Below are 18,221 nucleotides of genomic sequence, written 5' to 3' on the forward strand. Positions count from 1 at the left end.
AAAACTTCTTTTTCTTTTGACGAGCGGCCCCTATTGAGCCATGAATATTTGGCGTAAGTCCAAAATTTAATTGAAATACTTACAAACTTAACTTTCACATGGCTGATCAAGTGGGGAGATGTACTTTTTTTTAACACTCATGCAACTTAACTCAAAATGAAATTCCAAGCACCTATATACCTCAATGAAGAGGATCAAGGCACAATGTAGTTCTGGGTAAGTGTTTTTTCATTTTTTTTACTTTTATTATTATTTTTTGGATATATTTTTTGTGTCCTTACTTTTTTCTAGGGAGCCTCTTTCGATGTTTTCAACCTAGCGGACATTTTTTATTTTTTATTTTTAAGCCGTACATAGTTTATACTCTTGCGATCCAGGAGTGAACATGCAGTTTATACTTGTGCCTTAAAGAGTGTCATCTTTCTTCAAGGATAATACTTCTTCAAGAACTTTTCATTTACAAGACCAATTTTCACTCCATCTGAATCAACAAGCTTATAGCCATCATTTGAATATACTTCTTGTACAACATATGGTCTATCCCACTTTGAGGTAAATTTGCCCCAAGACTTATGAGAAGTAAAAATGGGTCTCCTTACTACAAGGACCTGATCTCCAACTTGAAAGCATCTTAAGCGAACTCTTTCTTTAAAAGAACAAGATAGAAAGGCTTGGTATCATTCAAGATTTTGTTAAGCCTCTAGCCTTTTGTTGTCAAGAGTTTTCAACTCCACAAGATGCACCCTAGCATTTTCTTCTTTAGTGATCCCTTCTTTAATATCCAGTCTTAAAGAACGTATTTGATGCTCAAGTGGTAGGACTACTTCAACTACAAAATCAAGTGAGTATGAGGTTGCTTGTGTCGATGTGCGGTAAATTGTTCTATATTTCTACAAAGCTTCTTCCATTCATTCATGCTAGTCTTGCATGGATTTGTAGATGGCTTTCTTCAATAAGTTGCACAAAGTCTTATTGAATGCTTCGGCTAGACCATTTGCAATAACATGGTACATAGAAGATTTACGCTGCTTAAAACTAAAGAGACCACAAATCTTGTTCATCATCTTGTTATCAAATGACTTGCCATTATCAATTATTGTGTACTGAGGGATACCAAAGTGATAGATGATATTCACTTGGATGAAGTTTCCGACATTCTCCTTTTTTACTTCTTTGAGAGCAAAAACTTTGTCCTATTTTGAGAAGTAATCAGTCGCAATTAAGATGTATAAGTGTCCACCAGAATATTTCAGCGGTTCTCCAACAACATCCAATCCCCAAGCGTTGAATGACTAGGATGCTATAGTTGGGTTTAATACTTCAGGGGGTTGATGTATGAAATTTGCATTTCATTAGAAATATTTTCATCTTCTAACATAGTCCAAACAATCTTTGGCACAACCTAAACTAGGGCTTGGCCGCATGACAAGTATCTTAAATCTATGAGGGACCAGAGTTTACCCCTTGCACCTAACCAAACAACACAATATCGCCCCTGTCGCATGAATTCCGAACATATAACAAGATAAGTCTGTAGAATAAATGATAAGTCTATGACCGATAACTAGCAACCATCCAAAGCATCTGATCAACATAACCTAAGTCCACAGTATTCCAACAAAGCCTTTTAATACAAGAACTAAAAACCAGTCTTAGTTGGGACATGTTCTCGACTCTGACAACTGACAATGAAAATCAAAATGATAATGTTAATGATAATGAAACTCTCAACTCTAGTATATGATAAGAACTGATAAAATACTTACGTCTTCAGAAGTATGAAAGTTCATCACTTCACCACAATGAACCGATGAACCGAGCTAACCTACCTAACTCTGTGCAGAAAAAGTAGAAGTAGCTCCATTGCCTGTATCGCATGAGGATACAATGTCTGGAGATAGTTGGTGGGGTGAACTCTAGCATGAAACTCAAGGATAAGGATAATATAATGCAATGATCAACAATTCCAAAAGATTTAAATCCAACGCACATAATCAAATGCATATACATATATATATATCTTACATGTAGGGGCAGGGAATAAGGTTTAACATGCACTTTAAAACTTTAGCCTGAATTATATAGCTCAACTGTCATAACATACAAAGGCACCCACGGGCTATATGAGCCTAGCTGTCCCCCAGCGGCTAGGGCCTCAGTGTGTGTGGACACATGAACTAGAGGGTACACATATGCACTATAGGGGACTCAAATCTCCCGACATATCAAGGTGACATGACCACCAGATCATGAAATATATTATGGGGGACTTAAACATCTTAATCATATGATAATAATAATAATAATAATAATAATAATAATAAGGGGAACTCGATGGTCATATAAACCCCCGTGTTGGCAACCACAGTTTCCAGTGTTGGACCCTCGGGACCTCCACTTTCATGACTCAGCTATACAACCCTTATTAAAGCCCAATTAAAACAAGTATCACACATTCCCATTCATTGAACCACATTACACATTAAGGAATATATTATCGGTATCATCATACCAATTACACTTTCAAGGTAACAACAACCTGCCAAAACAATCTCATCACTTGGTAGAATTCATAACCCTCTTTGTTCAATTAAGCAATAACTTATGAAAATGCGAAACCCACAGGTTCAATTTAAAACCATTATACCTTATTAGTTTTTCACAATATGCAAGGCGTCAAGAGTAGTTCAATATGCATACTTTTCATGTTCAAACAAATTTCACAATATGGGGTTAAGGTTATAACCACTTCAAAAGTCACAAGTTTGTGAAAACCACAATTTCCTAGTTCATACCGTACCCATGCACCCACAAGTTCAAATCCAATATTAAAGCATGAATAATCACATGTAAACTATAGGAAACATTGTTCAATCGATAAGCATTTAAGACCCTTAAAACTTGTTTCAAAACCAACATAAATATCTCATGAACAAAACTTTAAAATATATGTTTTTACCAAATTAATAATGAGAAAAGAGTAACATACCTAAAATACCAAGTTTCACAGAGAGAATTCAATCCTTGATCCCTTGGATGACCTACTTCTTGGAAAACCCAAGTATGGCTACTTCAGAGAATTTGGGAGAGCTTGGATGTGTTTGAGTATGTGAAAGATGAAATATAACACCCTTAACTACTTTATGGATGTGGGGTTTTAATTGGGTGAGAAGGAAATTGTCCAAAGTACCCTTAAATTAAAAGCTAAAATTTAGTCGTCAATGACTATGGGTTACTATACGACTCGTATAGACTTATTATGACTCTTCACTCTGAGTCGCAACCAAGATAGTTCCCAGGATACCCACACACTGGTGACCTTATGGCTCAACTGGTACCACTTATAATAGGATCCAACAACCATTTGGGGTATATACTAGACGCCCTATGATTTGCACCTAATTACTTGTAACAAGTTCTTACGACTCTTGGTGAGCCACTTATACTCATACAAGAAGATTTCCACATACTTACTAATTTGGTTACAATTGGGTCCCTAGGACCCGTTAAGACTCCTTACGACTCGTATCTCTAAGTTGTACTCAGGACATCAACACAAGCACATTCAATGGACACCTTACGGCTTGGGTCACAAAACCCATCAAGACACCCTACGACTCATATGGGTAAGTCGTAGTCATGCATGTGAGGATAAAATTTCAAAAAATTTTCAAGGACCAAAAACTTGGGGCATTACATACTCCCTCCATTGGAAGATTCATCCTCGAATGATAAGAGAAGGCATTTATTAGCACGATATGACTCCAAACAAAACTACACTTACCTTTAACAAAGACATAAAACAAAGATGTTAAGGAATACATATACCTCAAGCACGATTATTCGAAACAGGAAACAAGAATGGATATTTGGACTTCATGTCCTCCTCGTCTTCCCAAGTATCTTCGTCAATCTTTATGTTATTCTAAAGAACCTTTACCAAATCCATGTCTTTTTCTGCAACCGACGGACTTGCCGATCCAAAATTTCAACCTGACCTCTTCATAAGATAAAGAATCCAAAATACACACCTTTTATAAGGGAATAACCATCGAAGGATCATCCACACTCTTTATCAACATCAAAACATAAAACATCGATTAATGAAGATCAAACTAAAAGGAAACTGAAATTCATATGTAACATTATCAACCGTCTTTAAAACCAAATACGGACCAATATAACGGGGACTGGGATTTCCCTTCTTACAAATAGCATCACTCCTTTCATGGGGGAAACCTTTAAGGACACTCAATCACCAACATCAAAGTCCAACTCCCTTTGCCTCATATCTGCGTAGGACTTTTGGCGACTTTGGATGGCCTTAAGTCTATCCCAAATCATCTTCACCTTCTTTATGGCTTGGTGAACCAAATCAGGGCCAAACATCTTATTTTTACCGACCTCAAACCACCCAATAGGAGACCTACTTATCCTACTATATAAGGCCTCAAATAGATCTATACTAATGCTAGAGTGATAACTGTTGTTATAGGTAAATTATATATGAGGAAAGTGGTCAACCCAACTCCTGCCATAATCAAACACATAAGCCTGAAGCATATCTTTCAAGTCCTGAATTGTCCTTTCTGCTTGCACTTCCATCTTTTGGTGGAAAGAAGTACTATGGGTTACCTTAGTCCCCAAACCTCACTGAAACGGCCTACAAAAGTTAGTTGAGAACTGGGTACCCTAATCAAATATGATGAAACTAGAGTACCATGTAACTTTATGATCTTCTTGATGAACATCTTTGCATAATCCTCAGAAGAGAAATTAGACCTCAGTGGCAAGAAGTGAGCAGACTTAGTCATCCTATCCACAATGACCCCTATTGAATCAAACTGCTGGCGAGACCGCAAAAGACCTGTAACAAAATTCATATTAATTTTCTCCCATTTTCACAGTGCCAGCTTAATCTCTTGAGTTAACCCACCGTGCCACAAGTTTTCTACCTTCGCTTGCTGACACACCAAACACTTATCCATAAAACTATCCATATCTTGCTACATATTATTCCACTAATAGATCTTCTTAAGATCATGATACATTTTCATTGAACCATAATGAATAGTATAATATGACTCATAAGATTTGGCCAGAATTCTTCTTCGCAACCTATCAATATCGAAAACACATAGTATACCTTGATACCTTAAGATACTATCACCACCAATCTTGAAAACCATCACTTTCTGCCTACCTATATTATTCTTGATTTATATCAGAATATGATCAAACATCTTCTCCTCTTTCACTACAGGATCAAGAGATGATCTCGCCACCTCTTGAATAATTACACCACCATCCTTGAAATCTAAAAGATTAACTCTGAGATTAGCCAAATGGTGAATATCCTTCACCAAATCCTACTTTTTTTTGTCTACATGAGATAAGTACCATGGACAACTTGCTAAAATCATCAGCAACCACGTTATCTTTCCCTGGATGATAATAAAGACTCATGTCATAGTCCTTAAGAAACTCAAGCCACGACCTTTACCTAAGCTTTAGCTCTTTTTCAGTGAACACATATTCCAGGCTCTTATGATCAGAATAAATATAAATATGGATCCCATACAAATAATGCCACCAGATCTTTAATGCAGACACTACACCTAATAAATTTAAATCATGAGTCAGATAATTCTTCTCATGAACTATCAACTATCTAGAAGCATAAGCAACAACCTTGCCATGTTGTATCAACACATGACCCAATCCCACCTAGGACGTATTACAATATACAACAAAACCAATAGTGCCCTTAGGTAGAGTCAAAACCAGAGCCAAAGTTAGCTTATCCTTCATCTTCTTAAAACTACCCTTACAAGCATCAGACCATGAGAACTTTACCTTTTTTTAGTCAACTTAGTCAATGGGGTAGCGATAGAAGAGAAACTTTCCACAAACCTTCTATAGTAGCCGGCAAAACCCAAGAAGCTCTGAATATTGGTTTGAGTCTTTGGCCTTGGCCACTTCCTAACCCTTGCAACCTTCCGTGGATCCAACATGATCCCTTCACTAGAAATAACATGACCTTGATAATTCAAAACATGTAACTAGAACTCATACTTAGTGAACTTAGCGTAGAAATGCTGATCCTTTAGGGTCTACAATTCAAGGCGGAGGTGATCAGCATGATCTGCCTCACTCTAGGAATAAACTAAAATATCATTAATAAAAATAATGACAAACAAGTCCTGAAACTGAGGAAAACCCGATTCATAAGATCCATAAATGTTTCCAGAGCATTATTCAAGCCAAAAGACATCACCAAAAACTTAAAATGATCATACCAGGTTAAAAAAAAGTCTTAGGGATATCTACCTACTTAATCTTCCATGGATGATAACCCGATCGAAGATAAATATTAGAAAAGAACTCAGCACCCTGAAGCTGGTCGAACAGATCATTGATGTAACGCCCCGAGGCTACCCCCTGGATGTCACACGGAGCTTAGGACTACAAGTGATCCCAAGCTAACCCTTGAACTGGCATACTGTTAACTAACTGATTTCGATATGTATAAAATAACTAAGTTTACTTTACGTAAACATAATCAAGATAAAGTTTGGGAAAAATACAATATTGATAAAACTTTACATTCTGATACAACTAAAAAGAGAAACTAAAATTGTATAACTAATATCTATGAAGCCTCTACTATACTGACTAAAGATAGTTGGGATGCAACTCCTACTACTACTAATCAATACATATGAGTAAGAAAGTAAAGTACATGAATAACATCACAGAAGTCCTTGAAGTAGGAGGACTCATCACTTACTGGCTGAAACCTGTAACTGTCTTATTATGATGCACATGCTACAACTGGTACGTATATTACTAAACAATGTAGCACATAGACATATATGTGAATCAATAATTTTGGAATGTACTGAGCATATGGGCTAAATGCATAAGTAAAACAATAATGCAATATTCATACAAACTATCAAAAACTGCATGCTAAGTATAAGTGACTCACCTTGGCTTGAGTAATCAAAATTATAAAATCATAAATCATGAGAAGTAAAGGATAAAGGTAATTCTAGGAGCATCCACATTGAGTTCTAAAATGTTGCAGTCTTATTCTAGTTTTAAATGTTGCTGGCTAAGTGAAAAAGGACTCACCTTTATCATATGAAAACTGAAAGCAGAAATCTAATAACTGATATGTTATGTAAGATAATATCTGAGTAAAATTCTGAGCCTTTACATTAAGTTTTTAAAAATTATTCTGTTATTCTTTTCTGTTAGGCTTTTCTATTAGGGTGGTTCTTTTAACCGACATAAACCATGTGAGCTATCATGGAGTCCAATATCACTTACCCATGTTGGTAGAGTTATTCAACCCTTATCATCAGAATAAAACCTAACTAGAGTAATCATTATACAGAACCAACTATACTCCCTTACTTATATGCTCATTCTATATAAAATCCACATTAAAATAGCATAAGGGTTTACTATAGAAACCAGTATGCATCTGTTGTTTTAAACTGTAATCAAAGTTAACTGTATGGATTCCATATCTTAGTTGAGGGTCAAAAGATCAAATATTGCCTAAAATCTAAATACATGCTTATCAAAGAATGTTTAAACATCATATTTCTTGAAATATCAAGACTGAAACTTACTGCTTATAACCCATGCTTGGAAATCTTGTCAAATCACAATAACTTCAGACTCAACAATAAAAATCTTGAAATACTTTAACAATTCTAGTCAAGATAATAAAATTCAATTCTCAATATATAAAATCATATCTCATGCATAGACAAAGTAGAAATAGCTATGCAATTCAACACTTAAATCACTTGTGACTTCATACACTTCAAATACCGATAATTGGGTATGAACCCTACATTTCAAATTATGTAAATTCATATTATTTCAACTTAAAAACTTTTTTTAGGAACTAGGTTGAATTTAGTATCCTTTTTCATAACCCCACATACCTTAATAAACTTGATTTAATGTAGAGAACTTGACTTTGAAACCCTAGGAGATGATCTTGAAAGCTTTCTTGAGATTTTTGGATTATGAAACTTAATTCTTTGTTTATTTCTTGAAGAGGATGAATTGAATTTTATGTTCTTGGATGCTTTTCTTGAAGTTCTTGATTTAGAGAGCATAGATTCTTGCTTATCTTGTAGAAGGATTAATGGACTTTTTGAAGTTTTTGGGAGATGATCGTAAGAGAAAACTCTAATCTTGTTCTTGGGAGTGGAAGAAGAAATAACGTGTTATGTAAATGAATATGAGAAAAATAACGCCTTACAATGCTTTAAGTCATGGGAGGGGTAGTGTTTGAGGTAAGGAAAAGACCAAAATATCCCTACGAAAATTGAATCAAATTGCTGATTTGATGAATTATCAACTTAAGTCATAAACTCATTGTTGGATTTGGCCCTTGCTGGTCATGGGTGACGACTTGGTCTGATAAGTTGTCACTTAGGTGATGACTTATAACCTCAAGTCGTCACTTGGAAGATAAATTTGATGACTTTCTGGTTGGGCTGACGACTTGGGCTGATAGGTCGTCACTTAGTTGACAGTTTATCAACTCAGGTCGTCACTTTATTGATAGACAGACATGCTGAGCTAAAATGAGTATAACTTTCCACTCCGATATCGGATGAAGGTGAAACAAAATGCATTGGAAATAAGACTCAAATACCTTTCATTGGATATAAAGTAGGACACTTAAAGTAATATACGCTGGGAGATACTCTCATTTCAAGGGTACCCTATCTGGAGCATTTATTAAAACTCTATCGATAGAAAAATCCTCAACTCGTTTATGATTTAGGGGGGTATTATGACCTCGATCACTATACGAAGACATTACTACATCATATACTTGCTAATCACACATGTATATACATAGAATAATTGGGTTCAGGACCCTATGCATTGGAACAATGATTTAAATTCTAGCCTGTAAATGTGGGGTGTTACATTATTTTCCCCTTGGAATCATTCATCCTCAAATGATGGGTACAAACTTATTGAAATATAAAAAAATATGGAATAATGTATACATGACATGTCTGCTAAAGAAGGATATAATTGAGCTGAAACTTTACAATGTCTATCTTGAAGCTAATTTCTGAGCTGACTTTACTTTATTAACTATAAGTAACTGACTCATGCTGGGAGTTTCGAACTCACGTGAAATTTTCATAATACAATCATTAATATAGAACTGCGAAGTGCTAACTAATACATTAAAATTCCAAGAGTTACTAGGGATTGAATAGAGTATGTAATTTCTCATTTAGGACTATCCCTCAACAAGACACGTAAAAGATTCAAAGAAAAAGAGGTTCATGGCATCACCAAGTTCATTATGTAAGAACGAATCATAAGGTAACGATGCCAAGGTCGTACAAACGTATTACAATGTTTGAGATGGAATACTTAGAAAACTGAGGTCATGCACTAAATACTTATGTACTGAGTCATGACTAAATAGCTGAATTTGAAACTGATGCATGATGCATGAACGGAGCTGAATTCGTAATTTTCATGAATGCGGACATTTTACCTCATGTAATGGCCTTACTCGTGAAACTTTAGGAAGTACGACTAAATGAAAAGTTTGAAATCTATAGGAGATTATGTGCTTGATTGCTAAACTGGATCACAGGCTCTATGAACTGGACCATATTGACTGCCCATACTTAAATAGAGTATTTATCAAACACCGTTCTAAGAAATTCTAATAATATGGCATAATCTGAACAAGACATATAAATCATAAGCTAAGATGGAATTACTAGGCCTTAGGAAATTCAACTTCTCACGTTCAAGCTTGGCCACACTTCAAAATACTCCCTCAACTATACTATTCCCCTTAATTACCAGAATTATTGGTTCGACTTATAATTCTTACATGGACGTTGATAAATCCATCTAATAAATTCTAAACTGAACTAAATTCTCTCACCATGATCAAGCCTAACTAGAAATCACAAGGTACAACATGCCACACCATAATACTAGTCTAAGCCACATGATTCAATCTTTTATGTCTCTTTTAGAACTCACACCCTAAGAATATCATGTCTTACCATTTCAATGACTAACTATGAAGTCTTATTGTGGATTCACTAGCGCATATTGCATTCCTCCACTTACATCCCAACATGACATTCAAGCCTACCATTATAACCATATATGAACTTCAAGACAACCACTCATAAAGGCACACTTCTCATATTCTCTAAACCTCTATCAACAACAACTTTCTTGCACTATGCATTAAGATGACATACCTAGAATTCTCAACTAACTATGACATATACCAAAGATTTACCTCAATTTTCCCTCATCCTTTAGCCTTAGATAGACAGCATAAATAATCTTTCTTAATGAGGGTCATCAACTCCCTCTCATCTAAACCATTGCTTATCCATTATCATCACCACTATCTTAACACAATAAGAGGTCACTAAAGGTTTAACATATGAGGACCTGAAGCACAAAAGAATACTATACATAACTTTGAACTTAGCTGAGGCCTGAGGATTAGAATATCAAAGGTATGGATTCACTAAAGAGACCTGAACTGAGACATACAGGATATAAATCTAAATTTTTCCTATCATTAAGAGTTTTGCATGAGTACTGTAACTGAACATACTGTAAAACATGAGTACATGAGTCATGAGCTGCATGACTTGAATTTGGATTTCATAATTTCGGGAATATGACTCTGACTACTGAGTGAACTAAAGCTCCTTATACTAGGAATTAGAAGTGTACATGATTTTTCAATAAGGTACATAAATATTAATTGTGGTCATAGAGCTGACACGTAAGGCATGAGTAGATATCGTGATAACTGAAGTATAAGACTTTGTAGTGAGATAAGAATAGTTCAGGCATCATCCTCTCTTATTGCTTTTCTACACTACACTGGCATCACTACTCGAATATGGAAACCTAACTTGGTTACTCATTCTACCATCTCCCCCTTAGCTTTAAGTCATCACTCTACATCTATGGGACCTTTTACTAAACTCTAATCTAATCTGCAATCACTTTACTCTAGAGTCTAGGGTATAACAATAAACATAAGAATTAAACTTACCCTAACAGACTATATCTTAACGTGTAACGCCTACTAGTACTACTTTCTTCTTAGATTCAACTCTTTGATTTATATATCCCCAAAAATCATCATATAATAACTTGAACACTTAATAGCTTAGAATCTTCATGAGTATCACTATACCCTAAGCTCACATAATCTAGAGCTTCAACTCTTATTTCTATTAGCTCAATCCAAACCTTTAATGAATCATACTAACTTCATTCTTGGTCACTCTCTTAATACATACCACCCTTACTTCCTATAGCTTCAATAATCATCATCATATACTTACACTCTTTTCATCAATAAACTTAAATTCTTGCATGAACTGTTCAAGCCTACTAGATCACCTTCATATAACTAGCATCACTAACCAAGCAATCATTATTTTTACCTTGATGATCATCAACTATTCCAACTTGGTGTCTAGTACTAGGCATGATTAACAACCTAACCTCACATACTATTCTCACTTGGAAGCAATAAAATAAAACATCGAGAAACACTAGTCCACTAAAGCCCCATAATAATAATAATGGATCATAATCCTATGGTATACCTTATTAGAATCTACTAGCACATCCCTCTTCTACACATTCCAACTATTTACCCATTTATACACCTAAATTACTTTCATAACTCTATAAGTTTCAACTAAACAACATTTTACAACCTTAAGGGAAGGCTAAATTAACAATACTCAACCATTAAAAACTTCATTAATATTCTATACGTTTTCTTAAAATAACAAATACCATCAATAACTGCTTCCCTACTTCAAGCAAACAACAATTTACCTTAACTAATAAGTCCCTCTCTACCATCCACTAAACTAACACACAAGGACACATCACCTTAACTCAAATTTGAAATCATGCATAAGTTGGTCTCTATACTTTCTATCAATCACCATTCCCACTTTTCTTATCACTACACTTCTACACCCATACTTCTAACTATAAGAATGTTCTACTACTTATGAATCATATCACTCTAGGTTGCTATATCACTCGAATGCAAACTCTATTCAATAATCTAGGTTCATACTATCTCCTCTTATGAGCACTATCTATATAGAAGGAATAAGGAAGAATCTAAAAACATATCTTATTCTGTCTTAACTAACAAGGACATAAATTTCAACTTAAGGAACTCATAACACACTAGAGAGCTCCTCTCAGGCCCCTTGTGTGACTTCTAAAATTTCTGTTAGTAAACCTGAGAGCATCATCTTGGGAGGAGTTAGAACTTACTAAACATGTTATCTCAAGAATATGTCATAGATGGAGAATTATGAAGTAACACATGAATCAACAAAAGTTTCTAAGAGAACAACTTTACAACACGACCTAGAGCATGAAGAAGGGAAATATTTCTTAAATGCCATGTAGCGTCTCGAAGAAAATTATAGACATCTCTATACCATTGTGTAAGAATCTACTAGACACAGCTTCATAAACACCTAGGAAAATTGAACTCTATGCTCTGATATCATATTTGTAACATCTCAAGGCTACCCCCTAGACATCACATGGTGCTTAGGACCACAAGTGATCCCAAGCTAACCCTTGAGATAGCATACTGTTAAGCGATTGGTTTAGATATGTATAAAATAACTGAGTTTACTATGCAGAAACTTACTCATGATAAAATCTGGGAAAAATACAATACTGATATAATTTTATATTTTGATAAAAATGAAAAGAGGAACTGAAATGACATGACTGACATCTATGAAGCCTCTACTATACTGACTATAAATAGCTGGGATACGACTCTAACTACCACTAATAAAAATGTATGAGTAAGAAAGTAAAGTATATGAATAACATCTAACTGAAGTCCTAGAAGTAGAAGGACTCATCACCTACTGGCTAGAACCTGCAACTATCTGATTATAATGTGCATGCTATAACTGGTACCTATATTATTAAATAATGTAGCACATAGACGTATATGCGAATCAGTACTTTTAGAATGTACTGAGAATATGGGGGTGAATACATAAGTAAAACAATAATGCACTATTCATACAAACTTTCAAAAACTGCATGCTAAGTTTAAGTAACTCACCTTGGCTTGAGTAATCAAAATTGTAAAATCATAAATCATGAGAAGTAAAGCTTAAAGGTAATTCTGTGAGATGCCACACTTAGTTCTAAAAAGCTGTAGTCTTATTCTGGTTTCAAATCATACTAGCTAAGTGAAAAAGGACTCAACTTTGTCATATGAAAACTGAAATCTAAAATCTAATAACTGATGTATTATGTAAGATAATATCTGAATAAAATTATGAGCCTTTACACTTAGTTTTTAACAATTATTCTATTATTTTTTTATGTTACGCTTTTCTATTAGGGAGGTTCTTCTAACCGACATAAACTATGTGAGCTATCATAAAGTCCAATGTCTCTTACCCACGTTAGTAGAGTAGTTCTACCTTTCCCATTGGAATAGAACCTAACTAGAGTGATCACTATACTGAACCTACTATAGGTATTAAAACCTATGGTGGCACGTAGTTCTAAGGCATGAGACCTTAGAATCCTACCCAACTTGGTGCTAAATACTACTCCCCTACTTCTATGCTCATTCTGTAAGAAACCCACCTTAAAATAGCATAAGGGTTTACAATAGAAACCAGTTATGCATCTATCTGTTTTAAACTATAATCAAAGCTAACTATGTGGATTCCATAACTTAGATGAGGATCAAAAGATCAAATCTTTCTTAAAATCTGAATACATGCTTATTAAAGAATGTTTAAACATCATCTTTCTTGAAATATCAAACTGAAACTTAGGGTTTATAAACCATGCTTGGAAATCATGGTAAATCACAACAACTTCATACTCAACAATAAAAACATTGAAATACTTTAACAATTCCAGTCAAGATAATGAAATTCAATTCTCAATATATAAAATCATTTCATACGCATAAACAATGTATAAATAGCTATGCAATTCAACATTTAAATCACTTGTGACTTCATAAACTTCAAATACTGATAATTGGGTATGAACCCTAAATTCCAAATCACGTAAATTCATGTAATTTCAACCTTGAAAACTAGTTTTGGGAACAAGGATGAAAGGAGTATCTTTGGTCATAACCCCACATACCTTAATAGCCTTGATTTGATATAGAAAACGTGACTTTGAAACCCTAGGAGATGATCTTGAAAGCTTTCTTGAGATTCTTAGACTAGGGAACTTAATTCTTGGTTTCTTTCTTGAAGAGGATGAATTAAATTTTATGTTCTTGGATGCTTTTCCTGAAGTTCTTGGTTTAGAGATCGTAGATTCTTGCATATCTTGAAGAAGGATTAATGGAGTTTTTGAAGTTCTTGGGAGATGGTCTTAAGAGAAAACCCTAATGTTGTTCTTGGGAGTGGAAGAAGAAATAACATGTTACGTAATTGAATATGAGAAAAATAATGTATTATAATGCTTTATGTCGTGGGAGGGGTAGGGTTTGAGGTGAGAAAAAGACAAAAATATCCTTACGAAAACTAAATCAAATTTTTGAAATTTTTTGTTGATGACTTTAGTTGATAACTTATCAACTAGTTGATGACTTATCAACTTAAGTCGTCAACTCATTATTGGATTTAGCTCTTGCTGGTCATGGGTGACGTATTGGTCTTATAAGTTATCACTTAGATGATAGCTTATCACATCAGGTCGTCATTTAGAAGCTGAATTTGATGAGTTTTTGGTTGGGCTGATAGGTTGTCACTTAGTTGATGGCTTATTAACTTAGGTCGTCACTTTGTTGACAGATGGACATGCTGAGTACATTGAGTATAACTTTACGCTTCGATATTAGATTAAGGTGAAACCAAATGCATTGGAAAGAAGACTCAAAGACCTTTCATTTTATGTAAAGTAGGAAACCTTAATTCATATATGATTAGAGATTCACTTATTTAAAGTTGACCCTATCTGGAGCATTTGTTAAAACTCTATCGACAGAAAAGTCCTCAACTCGTCTATAAGTTAGGAGGGTATTATGACCTTGATTACTATACGAAGACATTCCCACATCATATACTTGCTAACCACACATGTATATACATAGAATAATTAGGTTCAGGTTCGTACGCATAGGAATAACGATTTAAATTCTAGATAAAAAATGTGGGGTGTTACAATCAATTCTCAGAAGGGGATACTTATTCTTCATGGTCATCTTATTCAGTTGATGGTAATCAATACACATATGAATGGAACTATCCTTCTTATGCATGGAAAGAATAGGATCATCCCATAGACAAATACTAGGGTAGATAAAACCCATATCCAGAATATCTTTCAATTGCTCCTTGAGTTCTCTCAACTCAGGCGGAGCCATTTTGTATGAAAGAATAGAAATAGGACGAGTGTCCGGAAGAAAATCAATCCCAAAGTAAATCTCCCTATCGGTAGGTACATTAGGAAAATCATTAAATAACACCTCGAGAAATTCACAGACCATAGGAATAATCTGCAAAGAAGGCCCTTCAGATCTAGAATCCTTAACATGCATGAGGTGATAGAGGCACCCTTTAGAAACCAATTTTTGAGATCTAAGATCAAAAATAAACCTTCCCTTAGGTACTTGGAAACTACCTTCCCGTTCAACCACCAGATCATTAGGGAAGTGTAAACTGACATTTGGGTCCGACAGTCAAGAGACGCATAGCACGAATACAACCAATCCATTCCCAAAATCACATCCAATTCTAACATGTTGAAATCTGGTAGATCTACCAGGGTCTTTCTACCATAGATCGACACCACACAACCTCTATAAAACCATCTAGACACAATAGAGTTACCCACCAGAGTGGACATAGAAGAACAATCCGGAATACACTCAGGACAAAAATCAAAATGAATAGCCACATTAGGGGTCACATAAGAGAGAGTAGACCCGGTAGAGGTATGCAAAACCCCAACCAATCGATAAACTGAACTGATAAAAATGCAATTAGGTTTTTGGTATTAACGGTTTTTTATTATTTTTATAAAAAATTTATTGGTTAATCGCTTCGGTTTTGATTTTCGCTTATTGGTGTAACGCCCCGAAAAATGGGTCTCGGAGCGTCACACGGTTCTTGAGGCTACGAGTAGCCCCAAGCTAACCCTTTCACCCATTTTCATTCAGTTCAACACAAATCAACGGGGTTTCCATAAATAACCCTCAAATATCAACAGAGTAATCATCATCAAAGAATAAAAAAAATTCAAAAAGATAATAAAATACGACTTATTAGTCAACTCCCAATATCTGTACTAGTCTGACAAGCCTCTAAGAATATCAATAAAACCAGCGAGCCATTGAGTCATGCCCCAACTGACTCATACTTAGTTATCAAATGTAAACAATTTCGTGAAACCAACATCAAACATCACGTCCTCAGAATATGAGGACTCACCACAATAGAGGATGTAGAACAGCATGCCCGAAGAATCACTGTTGAACCTGGAACTGAGCACCTGAACCTATATTCCAAGAAAATGCAGCCTATATCTGAAGATGTGGGTCAGTACCATGGAAAAGAACTGAGTATATGGGGGTGTATGCAGTTGTATAAACATCATCATCATAAATAATTTTAAGAAATATGCAGGATGTATGAAAGACTCGCATAGCCCGAAGCAAATCATCATAATCATGAGAGGATGAAATAAGTACAATAACACATGTGAGTCATCATATTATTTGTCAATCACTTTCAGTTCATCAAGAATATCAATTTTCATAATGTAAATATCATTTAAGTCTTTCGAAAGAATAACTTTCACAATTCTACTTTCAAATCACTTCACCATTCACCATAGAGTTTCATGAAGTTGGATGTAGGAGCTTAGAGTTTTCTTTTTGAGGGAATTTGATGAAATATAATATATAATAATTCTAATAGGCTTTAATATAAAGTTTGGACGGATTTTTGGGTGAGGGGGAAAGACCAAAACGCCCCTAAAAATTAAAAAAATTCTCGAATCTATCCTTTGGTGGACTGTTTTGATAGTCTGAAGTAGATCAACCATTACGTTTTACTCCAATATCCAAATTGGATGAAACAAATTTCATTAGAAAGAGGACTCTCATATCGTTCCGTTGATATATAGTATCTCACCCAGATCATTGTGTACGAGGAGTTATGATCGTTTGTAGTTGACCTAAAAATTTACTTTTCATAGACTGAAGTAGATCGACCATAACTTTTTGCTCCGATAGACAAATTAGATGAAACCAATTTCATTGGAAAGAGGACTCGTAGATCTTTCCATTGGTATACAGTAGATCACCCAGATCATTATGTACAACAAGTTATGATTTTTTAAAGTTAGAGAAAAAATACGTCAGGCCTCAGTACTTTTTCTGGCACATTTTACTGTTCACTACTATTCATGATTCGATCGAAATGTTCATAACTTGTCGCTCGGGTGTCAGTTTTGGATGATCCACATATAGTTGGAAATCTTATTCGATACTCTACGCAATGGTGGGTCATAATCTAAGACATTCTATACGGAAAATTTATAATTCATTCTAGAAGATAGAACCCAACATGTTTATGTACAAAGTTTCAACAAAAAAATTTTCGGGGTATTACATCATCCCCCCCTGGAAACATTCATCCTCGAATGATGCAAGACATGCCAAGATTAGATAGGGAATAGAGCATACAGCTCAAACCATTCATTAGACTCATTACCACATCATTTCTTACTCCGAATACAACATTGAATGCATAAATTCAAAAAACTACAGCTGAACACATAATAAATGACAGCTGAACTGCTGCAACTTTTATCAAAAGTGCATGATTTAGAAAAGAATGGTACCTTCGGCTTGATTGGAGTTCGTAAAAAATAGGTGCGGGTACTTGGATTGCATATCCGCCTCAGCTTCCCAAGTTGCACCCTCAAGAGATTGGTTTAGCCATAACACCTTGACCAAGGGAACCTCTTTATTCCTTAGTCTTCGGACACTGAAATCAAGAATCTGAATAGGAATCTCATCAAAAGAAAGATTTTCTTGAATGTCAGCACTCAAAAAGGAATCCACTACCACAGCATTGCTAATATGCTTTCTAAGTATGGAGACATGGAATATTGGA

Source organism: Capsicum annuum, chromosome 10 (genome assembly GCF_002878395.1).
Source record: "Capsicum annuum cultivar UCD-10X-F1 chromosome 10, UCD10Xv1.1, whole genome shotgun sequence".
Taxonomy (NCBI): domain Eukaryota; kingdom Viridiplantae; phylum Streptophyta; class Magnoliopsida; order Solanales; family Solanaceae; genus Capsicum; species Capsicum annuum.